This window comes from Neoarius graeffei, chromosome 2 (assembly GCF_027579695.1).
Source record: "Neoarius graeffei isolate fNeoGra1 chromosome 2, fNeoGra1.pri, whole genome shotgun sequence".
Classification (NCBI taxonomy): Eukaryota; Metazoa; Chordata; class Actinopteri; order Siluriformes; family Ariidae; genus Neoarius; species Neoarius graeffei.
Genome location: NC_083570.1, coordinates 59,056,038 through 59,069,640, shown reverse-complemented (window position 1 = coordinate 59,069,640; position 13,603 = coordinate 59,056,038). Strand labels below are relative to the sequence as shown.

At 46.5% G+C, this 13,603-nt stretch overlaps 1 protein-coding gene across 1 annotated transcript in view; it reads right to left on the bottom strand.

Annotated features, from left to right (window-relative positions):
- LOC132881737 (transcriptional enhancer factor TEF-3-like) overlaps positions 1–13,603 on the bottom strand; it is a 71,236-nt gene that overhangs the window by 14,692 nt on the left and 42,941 nt on the right. The window lies entirely within an intron of this gene.

The window sequence follows — 13,603 nt, the reverse complement described above, 5'->3', positions numbered from 1 at the left end:
GTTGAACAATGATTCAATGAACAGCTAAAACTCAAACTGTGCTTGATAATATATTTAGAATATGTACTAAAAATGTGTATCTAAGATATTTGGTATACTCTATAAGGTGCCATAATGTTTCATGAAAAGTGATCGAAATTTTGTCATAAAATAGCAGCTTTTTCCATAACTTTGAGCTCCTGGTGCCACCATTAAACTTTTGAATTTTGTCAAAATATTTCACCCAGTGTGCTTTCTTACCAAAAGGAACATAAAAACAAAAATGCATCATGATCGGAGGAACTTTTCATTTTTAGGGGGCAACTGATGCACCCTAGCCCATAGTTAGCTGGGATAGGCTCCAGCTTGCCTGCAACCCTGCACAGGATAAGCGGCTACAGATAATGGATGGCTGGCTGGCTGGATGTAATCTAACTACATTGAAAAAATATATATATTAAACTGGCTGTTTTAAATACAATCCTAAATCAGAAAAAGTTGGGATGGTATGGAAAACGTAAATAATAAAATAAAGAAAGCAGTGATTTCTGAATTTGACTTGTATTTCATTGCAGACAGGATTAAATGAAGATATTTCATGTTTCGTCTGGTCAATTTCATTTCATCTGTTAATATACGTCCATTCGTGCATTTCAGGCCTGCAGCATTACACATAACAAAAAAGTTAAATTTTCCAATTTTTCTAAAAAATGTGTGCAATGCATTCCAATAAAAAGGTGAGACTGGGACAATTTAGGAATAGTAATGAGGTAAAACAATTAAATAATGACGTGATTTGAAACAGGTGCACGCTTAGAAAGAATGTGTAGAAAAATTACACAAATCATGTGCAGCACTCGAGTTTGCATATTTTGTGTCAATATTAAATTAAACTGTGTTGGAAATATTCAGCTTTTTTTAATATATAGTTATGTGTAGTTTTAAAATTAACATAATCTGTAAATTTGTTCACAACATTAGACTGATCTGCTCTACACAAACTTGGTATCAGGTTTTTTAAATGCATGAGCTGTTTGAGTGAGCTGAACAGTAGCCAGTCTGTAGTCTGATAATGACATCGACTTGCCATTATGTTTTCAACTTATTATATATTGTTGTACATATGTTGTATTTTTTTATTATAATAACTTCACAATGTGAATCACTTAAAAAAAATCCACAGCTCAGTGGTCATTAAATGCCTCTGAACCTCCTGTTCATTTCTCAGAGATGATGGGAACAACTCTGCTAACGGCAGACATTCAGAAGCTTGTCAGTACTTACTACTCGCAGTATAATACACCAGTCTTGAGTGGATAAGATTGAAGTCCCCTGTTTACAACCCCCTGGAAATCGGTAGAATGATAGTAACTGAGGTGAGGGATTTCAATAAGGGAATTTTAACTAATGGGGTTACTCCATTACTGTTACACAGGGGCGTAGCTGGGGGGTCCTGGGGTGCCCGTGACCCCCCCTTTGTCGGACCATACATTTTTTCAATAGCCGCATGAGAATATTAGAAAAGCGCCCACTGTAATTTTTCTAACATTTTTTTTTAAACTAGATTGTCACCTCAGCCTCATTAGGGTTTCTATAACCTTGTATAGACTTCCTCTGGTTTGGGAGCGAAAACCCAGTTCTGCGCAAGCGCAACACGATCGCACTAGAAAGCACGGTCAAGCTGCCAGTGTAGCTGCAGTCTTTTTAATTGCAAATTACAAGTATTTCCTCTTGTGTTAATAATTTGCCATGCCAAAAGAAGTGCAACTTTCCTCCTTCTTTCGATGTGAAGAGAGGTAAGCAATTCATTAGATGTTTTTTTCCATCAAAGTTGCATTTTGTGGCTTCGAAGCTAAGTTTTAGTGTGCCATTTCTAGAACACATAATCAAGAATGGCAGAGCGATCGACATTGACAAGATCGTTGACATCTTGTCAAAGGCGTCATCCATGGCGCCTTTTACTTAGAAACATTTTGGCCGATGAGCAGTAAGACAACAAGAATAGAGAGATCTGCATCGGTTGACTAGGGTAAGATGTCGAGCCGCTATCCATACACTACCAGATAAAGCTCATCTCATCTCATTATCTCTAGCCGCTTTATCCTTCTACAGGGTCGCAGGCAAGCTGGAGCCTATCCCAGCTGACTACGGGCGAAAGGCGGGGTACACCCTGGACAAGTCGCCAGGTCATCACAGGGCTGACACATAGACACAGACAACCATTCACACTCACATTCACACCTACGGTCAATTTAGAGTCACCAGTTAACCTAACCTGCATGTCTTTGGACTGTGGGGGAAACCGGAGCACCCGGAGGAAACCCACGTGGACACGGGGAGAACATGCAAACTCCGCACAGAAAGGCCCTCGCCAGCCCCGGGGCTCGAACCCAGGACCTTCTTGCTGTGAGGCGACAGCGCTAACCACTACACCACCGTGCCGCCCCCGGATAAAGCTGATTTGGCCTAATCATTGTCCGACATCTCAACAGCTCGCAACATGAGATGAAAGAATGATGCAAAGACTGCATTATTTTCTCAAATGTATTCAATGTATTTTTTTTATTTACAAACCTGCGGGTATGTACTCAGGCTGCCAGTCAGTGTGTGACCCCCCCCCCCCCACACCTTTGAAAAATCCTAGCTATACCCCTGTTACATTAACACTAGCTCTCTCTATCTTCAGCTTGAATCATGTTAGCTTGCTACTTGTTTATAACAACTACAGCTCTGGAAAAAATGAAGAGACCACTTCAATTTTTTCTTAAATCAGCATCTCTGTGTATGGCAACCATTTCATTCCAGTGGCTGTGCTGGAATTTCAACACAAACACACCTCATTTTACTTAATAACGTACTGATAAGGTGATCACCTGAACTAAATCTTATTGAATGAGGAAAAGTATAAAAACCAGCACAGTGGGTGGGTGGCACAGTGGTGTAGTGGTTAGCACTGTCGCCTCGCAGCAAGAAGGTTCTGGGTTTGAGCCCAGAGGCCGATGGGGGCCTTTCTGTGTAGAGTTTGCATGTTCTCCCCATGCCTGTGCAGGCTCCTCCGGGTGCTCTGGTTTCCCCCACAGTCCAAAGATATGTGGTTAGGTTAACATTGGGCGGTCTTGGGCTGAAGTGCCCTTGAGCAAGACACCAAACCCCTAACTGCTCCCTGGGTGCTGTAGCATAGCTGCCCACTGCTCTGGGTATGTGTGTGTGCTCATTGCTCACTTATGTTTGTGTTCACTGCTTCAGATGAATTAAATGCAGAGGAAGAATTTCACTCTGCTTGAGTGTGCATGTGACAAAGACTTCTTCTGCTGCTTCTGACCCTGTCATGGCTAGCCTAATCTCCAGACCTGAACCCCATTGAAAACCTCTGGAATATTACCAAGAGGAAGATGGATGGTCACAAGCCATCAAACCAAGCTGAGCTGATTGAATTTTTGCACCAGGAGTGGCATAAAGTCACCTAAGAGCAACGTGAAAGACTGGTGGAGAGCATGCCAAGACACATGAAAGCTGTGATTAAATGTCAGGGGTTTTCCACCAAATATTGATTTCTGAACTCATCCTAAGTTCAAATATTAGTATTGTGTTTTTTAAAATTGAATATGGTCTTGATTTCTGTGCATTATTCAAGCTCTGAAAACACTTCATCCTTTTTGTTATTTTGACCAGTTGTCATTTTCTCCAATGAAATGCTCTAAGTGACAATATTTTTATGTGGAATTTGGAGGAAATGTTGTCAAGTAGTTTATGGAATGAAAGAAAAATGTTCATGTTGCTCAAACACATACAACCCCGATTCCAAAAAAGTTGGGACAAAGTACAAATTGTAAATAAAAATGGAATGCAATAATTTACAAATCTCAAAAGCTGATATTGTATTCACAATAGAACATATACAACATATCAAATGTCGAAAGTGAGACATTTTGAAATTTCATGCCAAATATTGGCTCATTTGAAATTTCATGACAGCAACACATCTCAAAAAAGTTGGGACGGGGCAATAAGAGGTTGGAAAAGTTAAAGGTACAAAAAAGGAACAGCTGGAGGACCAAGTTGCAACTCATTAGGTCAGTTGGCAATAGGTCATTAACATGACTGGGCATAAAAAGAGCATCTTGGAGTGGCAGCGGGTCTCAGAAGTAAAGATGGAAAGAGGATCACCAATCCCCCTAATTCTGCGCCGACAAATAGTGGAGCAATATCAGAAAGGAGTTCGACAGTGTAAAATTGCAAAGAGTTTGAACATATCATCATCTACAGTGCATAATATCATCAAAAGATTCAGAGAATCTGGAAGAATCTCTGTGCATAAGGGTCAAGGCCGGAAAACCATACTGGGTGCCCGTGATCTTCAGGCCCTTAGACGACATTGCATCACATACAGGCATGCTTCTGTATTGGAAATCACAAAATGGGCTCAGGAATATTTCCAGAGAACATTATCTGTGAACACAATTCACCGTGCCATCCACCATTGCCAGCTAAAACTCTATAGTTCAAAGAAGAAGCCGTATCTGAACATGATCCAGAAGCGCAGACGTCTTCTCTGGGCCAAGGCTCATTTAAAATGGACTGTGGCAAAGTGGAAAACTGTTCTGTGGTCAGACGAATCAAAATTTGAAGTTCTTTATGGAAATCAGGGACGCCGTGTCATTCAGACTAAAGAGGAGAAGGACAACCCAAGTTGTTATCAGCGCTCAGTTCAGAAGCCTGCATCTCTGATGGTATGGGGTTGCATTAGTGCATGTGGCATGGGCAGCTTACACATCTGGAAAGACACCATCAATGCTGAAAGGTATATCCAGGTTCTAGCGCAACATATGCTCCCATCCAGACAACGTCTCTTTCAGGGAAGACCTTGCATTTTCCAACATGACCATGCCAAACCACATACTGCATCAATTACAGCATCATGGCTGCATAGAAGAAGGGTCTGGGTACTGAACTGGCCAGCCTGCAGTCCAGATCTTTCACCCATAGAAAACATTTGGCGCATCATATAACGGAAGATATGACAAAAATGACCTAAGACAGTTGAGCAACTAGAATCCTACATTAGACAAGAATGGGTTAACATTCCTATCCCTAAACTTGAGCAACTTGTCTCCTCAGTCCCCAGACGTTTACAGACTGTTGTAAAGAGAAAAGGGGATGTCTCACAGTGGTAAACATGGCCTTGTCCCAACTTTTTTGAGATGTGTTGTTGTCATGAAATTTAAAATCACCTAATTTTTCTCTTTAAATGATACATTTTCTCAGTTTAAACATTTGATATGTCATCTATGTTCTATTCTGAATAAAATATGGAATTTTGAAACTTCCACATCATTGCATTCCGTTTTTATTTACAATTTGTACTTTGTCCCAACTTTTTTGGAATCGGGGTTGTACCTATAAATAGTAAAACCAGAGAAACTGATCATTTTGCAGTGGTCTCTTAATTTTTTCCAGAGCTATATATTCAATGTGTTCTTGAAGCAGGTAAAGGCTAGTTTATGTTGTAGTTATAGTAGTAGTTAATTGGTTTTGGTTGGCAAGTGTGTGTTCCATGCATGGTGTCACCAGGTAATGCTAACTTCCAGTGACTTTGGCCAGTGTACGCAATAAGCATCATGGGAGTTGTATAATGTCGAAACCGCCATTTTGACAGAGAGAGGATTCATGCCTGTGACAGCAAGCAAAATTCTTTAGATAAGTTGTACTTGAAATCGTTTCTTAATGTATATTTATGTGCAAAAACGAAATCTTCTGCTGCTGTTATTTTTTAATACTGATGTGGCAGCGGGGGCGTGGTCAAGCGCCGGTCTGTGACAGGAGGGCGGAGCCAGGGAAGGTGAGTGGCAGAATTGCTACACCTGACGGTCGTTAACCTGTGTTTGTGTGTGTTTTCCCAGTAACCGCTCCCTATTTAAGGAGGCAGAGAGAGAGCAGAGGGAGCGCGACCCGGGACCGGAAGCAGAGTGTGTGTGTGCGTGTGTATGTGAGCTTACGCTGAATCCGACTGAAAAGTGGATTAATAAATATCCTTCTCTGCATCTCAAACGTTGTCCTGCCGTCCTCTGTGCTCCACCCACACTTGATTCGCGCTACAGTGGTGCCGAAATCCGGGACAAGGTGGAGCACCAGCTTTGCAGCCCCATGGAATCCTCCCCGTTCGCGGACTTGGTCCACGCCCTCGCCACGGCTCAGCAGATCCAGCACCAGGCACTCGTCACGCTCCGAAAGGAGCAGGAGCGACGCTTTGAAGCCCTGGTGCTGGCCCAGCAGGAAGATCGAGAGGCGTTTCGGCATCTCCTCGCGTCGGCGGGATCCACCAGCACCCCGGCCGCAGGCCCGTCTCCCCTCACCATGACCAAGATGGGCCCGCAGGACGACCCCGAGACATTTATCACCTTGTTCGAGCAAGTCGCCGAAGCCTCGGGGTGGCCGATGGAGCAGCGCGCAGCGCGCCTCCTCCCCCTCCTCACGGGAGAGGCGCAGCTGGCCGCACTACAGCTTCCCGCTGACCGCCGGCTGGCCTACGCCGACCTTCGCCTGGCCGTCCTCCAGCACGTGGGGCGCACGCCCGAACAACAGCGCCAGCGCTTCCGCGTGCTGCGGATGGAGGAAGTCGGCCGGCCATTCGCGTTCGGCCAGCAACTCCGGGATGCCTGCTGGCGGTGGCTGAGGGCAGACGATCGCGACGCCGAGGGAATCATCGATCAGGTGGTGCTGGAGCAATTCATCGCCCGCTTACCAGCCGGAACCGCAGAGTGGGTCCAGTGCCACCGCCCGGCGTCGCTGGACCAGGCCGTAGGACTGGCGGAGGATCATTTGGCGGCTGTTCCGGCGGCAGGACGGCCAACGATGCTGCCTCTTCTCCCCTCTTCTCTCTCTCTTTCTCCCCTCCCTTCTGTGTCCCGTCCTCGCCCCATTCCCCCACCACGGAGGCGGGGGCCGGCTCCACCCCAGCCGGCCCGCCGCACCCGTGGTGCCCTCCCATTTCTCCCTTCTGTGTCTGTCTCTCCCCCCCCTCAGGTGAGTGAGCCCCAGAACACAGCTGCAGAGGGAAGGCCCGGGCCGGTTTGCTGGCGCTGCGGGGAACCGGGCCACCTGCAGCAACAGTGCGCAGCTATGGAGGTGGGGGCGGTGGTGCGGATCCCCGACGCGCCAGAAGCTGCCCTTGATCGGGCCGGAGCGTATCGCATACCGGTAAGTGTACAAGGGGCTACATATCATAAACTTGATTTGATTTGATTTGATATCAGGCATTGGTGGATTCGGGTTGCAATCAGACCTCAATCCGCCAAAGCCTGGTGCAAGACGAGGCATTGGGGGGAGCACAGGGGGTGAAGGTGTTGTGTGTGCACGGGGATGTTCACAGATACCCGTTGGTGTCGGTCCACATATATTTCAGAGGGGCAAAATCCATAGTGAAGGCGGCGGTTAATCCTCGCCTTACCCACTCTTTAATTTTGGGAACTGATTGGCCGGGATTTCAGGGTTTAATGGCACGCCTAGTAAAGAGTGGGTCCTGCCGGTTGACAGGGGAGGGTCCCGGTGTCTCTTTGGCTGGAGCTGCGGTCGCAGAGCCGTCTACGTCATCTCCGCGACAGAGTGAGGAGCCGCCGGCTCCTCCTCTTTCTATTGGGGAATCCCTCGCGGATTTCCCACTGGAACAATCGCGAGACGAGACTCTGCGACACGTGTTTGACCAAGTGAGAGTAATCGATGGTCAAACGCTCCAGCCAAACGCCACCCCGTCCTTCCCCTATTTTTCCATTTTGAAGGATAGATTATACCGAGTGGCGCAGGACACTCAGACGAAAGAGCGGGTCACCCAGTTATTAATTCCAAAGAGCCGCCGGGAATTGGTATTCCAAGCGGCTCACTTTAATCCCATGGCTGGACACCTCGGGCAGGATAAGACATTAGCCCGAATAATGGCCCGATTCTATTGGCCGGGGATTCACGGCGATGTCCGTAAGTGGTGTACGGCATGCCGCGAATGCCAGTTAGTAAACCCAGCAGCCATTCCAAAAGCGCCCTTGCACCCCCTACCATTAATCGAGACCCCGTTCGAAAGAATTGGGATGGATCTCGTCGGGCCATTAGATCGGTCAACGCGAGGGTACCGCTTATATTGGTTCTGGTGGACTATGCAACGCAATACCCGGAAGCAGTGCCTCTTCGCAATATCTCAGCACGCAGTATTGCAGAGGCCCTCTTCCACGTCATCTCCCGGGTTGGAATCACGAAAGAGATTCTAACTGACCAAGGCACCTCGTTTATGTCACGAACACTGAGCGAACTGTATGGGCTACTGGGTATTAAGCCGATCCGCACCAGCGTTTATCACCCACAGACGGACGGTTTAGTTGAACGGTTCAATCGCACCCTCAAAAATATTATCAAAAAATTCGTAAGTGAGGACGCACGTAACTGGGATAAGTGGCTCGAACCCTTGTTATTTGCAGTGCGAGAGGTCCCCCAAGCCTCCACGGGGTTCTCCCCGTTTGAATTATTATACGGGCGTAAGCCGCGCAGCATCTTAGATGTACTGCGGGAAAATTGGGAGGAGGGATCTTCACAGAGCAAAAATGAAATTCAGTACATTATGGACCTGCGCGCAAAACTCCACACGCTCACCCACCTAACTCAAGAGAATTTGCGGCAGGCCCAGGAATGGCAGGTCCGCCTGTACAACAAGGGCACGCGCCTTAGAGAGTTCACTCCGGGAGATAAGGTACTCGTCCTGTTGCCCACGTCGAGCTCCAAATTAATCGCCAAGTGGCAAGGACCCTTTGAGGTCACACGGCGAGTCGGGGACGTCGACTATGAGGTTAGGCGAACGGACAGGGAGGGGGCACTACAGATCTACCACCTCAATCTGCTGAAACTCTGGAACGCGGAGGTCCCCGTGGCGTTGGTGTCAGTAGTTCCGGAGAAGGCGGAGCTGGGGCCGGAGGTTCAAAAAGGGACATTGGCAGCACGTACCTCTCCGGTCCCCTGTGGAGACCACCTCTCCCCGACCCAACTCACGGAGGTCGCCCAGTTGCAGGCTGAGTTTTCGGATGTGTTCTCGCCCCTGCCCGGTCGCACTAACCTCATAGAACACCACATAGAGACGCCCCCGGGGGTGGTAGTGCATAGCCGCCCTTACAGGCTACCCGAACACAAAAAAAAGGTGGTTCGGGAAGAACTTCAGGCCATGCTCGAAATGGGCATCGTCGAGGAGTCCCACAGTGACTGGAGCAGCCCGGTGGTCTTGGTTCCCAAGGCCGACGGCTCGGTCCGGTTCTGTGTGGACTATAGAAAAGTCAACGCGGTGTCTAAATTCGACGCGTACCCAATGCCTTGTATTGATGAGCTGCTTGATCGACTAGGCATGGCTCGCTTTTACTCGACACTGGATTTGACGAAGGGATATTGGCAGATCCCCTTGACTCCATTATCCCGGGAGAAAACAGCCTTTTCCACACTGTTCGGCTTACACCAGTTCGTCACACTTCCGTTTGGGCTGTTTGGGGCGCCCGCTACGTTTCAGCGGCTGATGGACAGGGTCCTCCGGCCCCACGCCACCTATGCGGCTGCGTATTTAGACGACATTATCATTTATAGTAATGACTGGCAGCGGCACCTGCAACACCTGAGGGCCATCCTTAGGTCGCTGAGGTGGGTGGGACTCACTGCCAACCCAAAGAAGTGTGCGATTGGGCGGGTGGAAGTACGGTATCTGGGCTTCCACTTGGGCAACGGGCAGGCGCGTCCCCAAATTAATAAGACAGCAGCGATTGCAGCCTGCCCGAGGCCGAAGACCAAAAAGGGGGTGAGACAGTTCCTGGGGCTGGCTGGCTACTATCGTAGGTTTATACCTAACTATTCAGACGTCACCAGCCTGCTGACTGACCTCACTAAAAAGGGGGCGCCAGATCCGGTCCAGTGGACGGAGCAGTGCCAGCGGGCTTTCTCTGAGGTAAAGGCTGCACTGTGTGGGGGGCCACTTTTACACTCCCCTGACTTCTCTCTCCCTTTTGTGTTACAGACGGATGCGTCGGACAGAGGGCTGGGGGCCGTTTTGTCCCAGCAGGTGGAGGGGGAGGATCGCCCGGTCCTATACATCAGCCAGAAGCTGTCAGTGCGTGAGGGGCGCTACAGCACAATTGAGAAGGAGTGCCTGGCGATCAAGTGGGCGGTCCTCGCCCTCCGTTACTACCTGCTGGGGCGCCCTTTCACCCTCTGTTCGGACCACGCACCCCTCCAGTGGCTCCACCGCATGAAGGATGCCAACGCGCGGATCACCCGTTGGTATCTGGCACTCCAACCCTTCAACTTCAAGGTGGTCCACAAGCCGGGGGCGCAGATGGTCGTGGCGGACTTCCTCTCCCGTCAAGGGGGGGGGGGGGGGGGGGGAGTCGGCTGCAGGCCGGATGGGCGCCTGGCCTGAGTCGGGCGGTGGGGGTATGTGGCAGCGGGGGCGTGGTCAAGCGCCGGTCTGTGACAGGAGGGCGGAGCCAGGGAAGGTGAGTGGCAGAATCGCTACACCTGACGGTCGTTAACCTGTGTTTGTGTGTGTTTTCCCAGTAACCGCTCCCTATTTAAGGAGGCAGAGAGAGAGCAGAGGGAGCGCGACCCGGGACCGGAAGCAGAGTGTGTGTGTGCGTGTGTATGTGAGCTTACGCTGAATCCGACTGAAAAGTGGATTAATAAATATCCTTCTCTGCATCTCAAACGTTGTCCTGCCGTCCTCTGTGCTCCACCCACACTTGATTCGCGCTACAACTGATTTAGTTTGTTTTCTAACAGAACTGTTAAACCATATCATTTACTCTATATTAACTTGAGATCAATTTGCTAACTTTGTCAGAATGGCACAGGCAGCTAATTTACACGGCACAAACACAGTGGGGAGATCTATTTATTTATTTTAGATATTGTTGTTCAGTTTGCAAGATGGAATTTTAACTTGTGAGATATTTTATGTAACTGTGTGCCATTTTGATTACCATTTAGTTTGTACTTGGTATTATTAAAGAGCCTGACGAGAAATATAAGTTTACTAATTATTCATCATGGGGTGGGAATATTTTTTGTTCTTGTTAACAATCTAACTTTTCTGTATTGCTAACTAAGATGTGCCTCATATAGCTATGACTGGCTTAATCCAATTATTTCCCATGATGGTAATCTTTTTAATACAAAGATATTTTTAAAAATATAGTTCAAATCTGTAAGAATGCATACTTGGCCATTCTACCGATTCATGCTGTAGTCTACCGATTTTGAAAGGTGAATACCATCTACTGATTTTAGTTCTAAAAAAATACATCATTACAAAATAAATCAGTGAAAACTGTTGGATTCACTCTTCTGACCTCACTTCAGCTATTTTCAATACAGAGGATACAAGTATATAGTGTCAAATAGTTATATTAAGTGAAACCAAGAGCCAATGGAACGGTAATGATGTATATATAGTATTACAATGATCTAAATCATATCACTCTATTGCACCATTCCACTGGTTCTCATTGTAGTTCTAGCCAATCAGTAATGAGGTCACATATTACAACAAATCGTGCCAGTATTTGTAAAACCCAAACAGACTCTGGTGATCGCGAACAATGAAAACTTCAAAGAAGAAAAAGATTTGCTATGACAACAAGTTCAAGGTGACTTGGTCATCGGATCATCCATGCATCAAAGCATCAAGGCAAGGTGAGGCGTTTTGTGAAATATGTCAGTCCAATTTGTCAATCAATTTTCTTCAAATATAGCACTCAGAATGCAGAAGAATGCACCATTTTAGCTCCCGGACCCCCCTAAAAGGGTGTGAATGTGTCGCACAATCTGATCTACCGTTTTTCATTCTCAGGGGGTTGGCAAGTATGACAATCTTGGTGTATGAATGTGTAGGTGCAGCCTCATGTTACCTAACATTAAGTGTATAGATTTTATGTTGGGGAGGGGGTGAAGAGCTGTGATATCAGCTAATGCTTTGTGTCAAAAATATTGTAAAAAAAAAAGGAAAAAGCATCTGTCTAAATGTTAATATTTTATTACTTTATTATGCAGCAAATGGATCAATCTGAAGATGATCCTTGGTCAGTGATTCCTAGGTTCTTGGATTATCAGATATACATCAATTCAAAATCCAAGTTTTGAAATAAGTGAAATGTAAGAGGTGTGGTTACGTGTCATGTTGCCTAATAAAATTGGAAAAAGAACTGTTTTGTCTTATGTCAGACATTTTCTTTATTACTACTGAAATTCTATGAAATTCTCATCTCTCATATCATCTGTAGCCGCTTTATCCTGTTCTACAGGGTCGCAGGCAAGCTGGAGCCTATCCCAGCTGACTACGGGCGAAAGGCGGGGTACACCCTGGACAAGTCGCCAGGTCATCACAGGGCTGACACATAGACACAGACAACCATTCACACTCACATTCACACCTACGGTCAATTTAGAGTCACCAGTTAACCTAACCTGCATGTCTTTGGACTGTGGGGGAAACCAGAGCACCCGGAGGAAACCCACGCGGACACGGGGAGAACATGCAAACTCCACACAGAAAGGCCCTCGCCAGCCACGGGGCTCGAACCTGGACCTTCTTGCCGTGAGGCGACAGTGCTAACCACTACACCACTGTGCCGCCTCTATGAAATTCTACTCTATGAATTTGTATTGTTATATTCTTCAGTTTGATTTCTGTGAATCTTATTGTTATTACTTCATGATAATGTTTTATAAGAATAAATAAGAATTTAACACAATTTGTGTCAGTTTTGCGTCAACAGGTGCCTGTAATTATGTATATATATTTTTTAAACAAAATCAGTATCCAGGAAAAGCCTAACCTTATTGAAATGGATTTGGATATTTCACCTTCTATGATACATAGTATCATTAAATGATTTAAGGAATCTGGAGGAATTCCAGTTCAAAAAGGGCAAGGGCACAAGCCTAAGCTGAACACCTGTGATCCCCAATCCCTCAGATATCACTGCATCAAGAAGCATCATCCAGACTGTTACCAGCAACAAGTCCAAAAGCCAGGGTCTGTTGTGGTATGGGGTTGTGTCAGGGCCCTTGGCAAAAGTAACTTACACTTCTGTGATAGCAGCATTAATGCAGAAAAGTACATTTAGGTTTTGGAGCAACACATGCTACCTTCAAGACAACATCTTTTCCAGGGATGCACATGCATATTTAAACAAGACAATGCAAAAACACATTCTGCACACATTACAAAGGCATGGCTGTGGAAGAAGAATGTGCCTGTCCCCTCTTCCCCAATAAAGAATGTGTGGTAAATTTTGAAATGAAAAATGCGACAACAACAACCCTGTGCTGTTGCACACCTTAAAGGAGATACGCAGAACCATGGCCTCACTTTTTGTTTATAAATGCCTTGAGACCTCAAGAATGGGACAGGAATAGTTTTAAGCGTTAACAATAAATCTAATATAGTAATTCTTACGATTAAAGTGATTCATATAGGTAGTGGTCTGAGTGAATGACCTTGACATCTGTGACATCACAGCAGGAAGGCTATTGGTCTCATTGCCATTTCCGGTATACTAAAGCACAGAGCTAACTTCCGATCCTCCATTTTGGGCTAATTTATCACCATGTC